We start from the raw sequence: 2569 nt of genomic DNA on the forward strand, positions 1-2569 counted from the left end.
GATATTTTCAGGCCAATACAAACATTGATATTTGAGAGTTTTGTTTTTTAAATTCTGATACATCTGCATTTATATTTTTTATTTTACATAAACCCATAAATATTTTTACTATGGATTTTCTGATCTGACACCCGTATCAGCAGGACAATGTCATTTGTCTGTTTCAAAACAGAGAAATATAGTTTTACGATGCAACAAGCTGATTATTTGATTGACAGAAAATCAATTGCCACCATTTTTCATGGAAAAACATTTCTCGTTTCCAGCTTCTTAAATTTGAAGATTTGCTGCTTTTCCTTTTGATAACAGTAATAGTTCTAAAGTATTAGTAATAATGTTGAGGTTGACTGTTGCTTGGACAAAACAAACATTGTGAAGGTGTCACTTTGGGCTCTGAGTAATTGTGACAGCTTTTCTCACTATTTTAAAGGTTTACACGTTTGTCAGGATCATTTGTTTGTTGTTCTAATTTTAGCCACAAGAGGCCACTACACCCTGTACTAAATAGAACTGAGTTTTCATTCCTCCATGCTCTCTAACCAAGAGGTACATATATTGTGTGGCAAGTTATGTAACATTACTGTCATCTCTTTCTTTTGGCTAGAAATTCATTTTAATCAGCGCTAAAAATAATTTTCACCTGTTTTCACGGATAAAAGAAAAGGAACAAAAAAACCCAGTTTTGGGTCCAACATAAACAATGAGCGGAAACTCAATATAACGCTCCGTAAAGACGAGGGGAGCTGCAGATTCATCACGACCAACAACTTGTCATTTGATGAATTGTTGAACAGAGTTTGGATCATCGTGTGTCTATTTCTGTCGATATGAGTCAACGACATTTCAACCTGCTGTCTTCTGTTGTGCCACTAAACACCCACTCCAGTAATCAACCAGCCATTAGAGCCGGCCTTGTGTGACCGTTGCACAACAAGAACCTGTAATCAGAGCGAGCTCCGTCAGGGTTACGGCAGTACCCAACGCAGAGAGTTTAACACAATTAACAGAGTGGAGTCCATAACCACACTGTCGGCCATTCTTATAAAACACAAGCAAACTAAACGGTTGATAAAAGTGATAGTCCACTGCTTTGAGCAGCTGCAAGGCGACCAGCAGATCATCCATGAATTAACTGGTCGTGTCCAAGAAATGGTCTGAAGCATAACTTTAGCAAAACATCAAATATGTGGTAAATTTATTGAAATAATGCCCGATTGGAATGTTTGGCCAAGGTTTTTGCATATGACTGGCTGGCCAATGCCCCTCAATGTCATCAGTCTCATCTTGTTGCTGGTTCTGATGTCTCTGTGTTTTCATTTATTATTTAATTCCTTTTGGAAGATGCCTTTACATCTGACAATCAGTTTAACATTGCTGCCACTTTGGAGTCATATCTAGATATATATCTAGATAGATATCGATCGATAGATAGATATATATTTGATTTGAGATTATGTCAGAGTACAGTCAGGTACGATCACAAATCAATTGGTATTTGTTGTCCACAGGGATTTAGGAATCCAGATCCTGCCAAGCATGTGTACGGTATTTACTATTTATTTCTACGGACCCAGATAAGTGGCAGAAAACAGACCAATGGATGTTTTCATCGATACGAAAACCAAGACGGGAAAAGAAAAGAAAACCACAGAAACATTGGCGTTCTCAGTATTTATTTTTTCTTCCTTTGTAGTAGCCCATTGAAGGAGCATAAATATTTTACAGTGAGAGAACATCAGTTTGGTTATTTACAAGATATAACAAATGACGTACAACTCACAATGTTGCTTTGTGTTCGGAGCGCTGGAGAAAAGAAACCACTACAGTCATTTTATCGTTGTGAGAGGTCACAGCCAGCCTAAGGTCCGACATCACATACAGAACCAAAGAAAGAGAATATGGCTACCGCTGCGTGGCATGATGGCAGACTGAACATACAGTGGAAGCCATTGCAGAAGTCCCTGTTCAACCCTGAAGCAAGTCAATGAACGGGATTCAAGTAGGACTAAATTAATACACAGAAACACAAATCTCCAGTGTCTCCATTTCTTGTAACTTTTGACATGCAAAGGAAGAGAAAACGGCCGTCGAGGCCGTTTAACGATCTTATGTGGTTTACGCTTCGAATGGAGAAACAGATGCGACTCATGAACAGCCGCCTGCACCTCAGACGTCCAGTGCGCCCTCATTAGCTAACATAATGACGCATGCTTCACTTAAGCAGGACGGGGTCGACAGATCTCCAATATTTGCGATGGCAGCAAGAGGATGCACACGAGCTCACGCTACAGCAGCGTGCAAATGATCATCAGGGAAGAAAGAGAGAGACGAGTGTCCTTTTGCTCATCTAACAGAGCGAGAGACAAAGAGGACTCAGGAAACCACACCGTGCCGATTTCACTCTCACTCGACTCAACTTTTAAGTTCCTCCCTCGGGGCTTTTCTCTGGGAAAGTTCAGCTCCACAACAGGAACACTGAATAATTCATTTGACTCATTTAAAAATCTGAGATGCATCGCCTCTGTTCAACATGACCATGACACCACACACACACACACACACACACACA

The sequence above is a fragment of the Anarrhichthys ocellatus genome, unplaced genomic scaffold (genome assembly GCF_004355925.1).
Source record: "Anarrhichthys ocellatus isolate YVR2014 unplaced genomic scaffold, GSC_Weel_1.0 scaffold71, whole genome shotgun sequence".
Lineage (NCBI taxonomy): Eukaryota > Metazoa > Chordata > Actinopteri > Perciformes > Anarhichadidae > Anarrhichthys > Anarrhichthys ocellatus.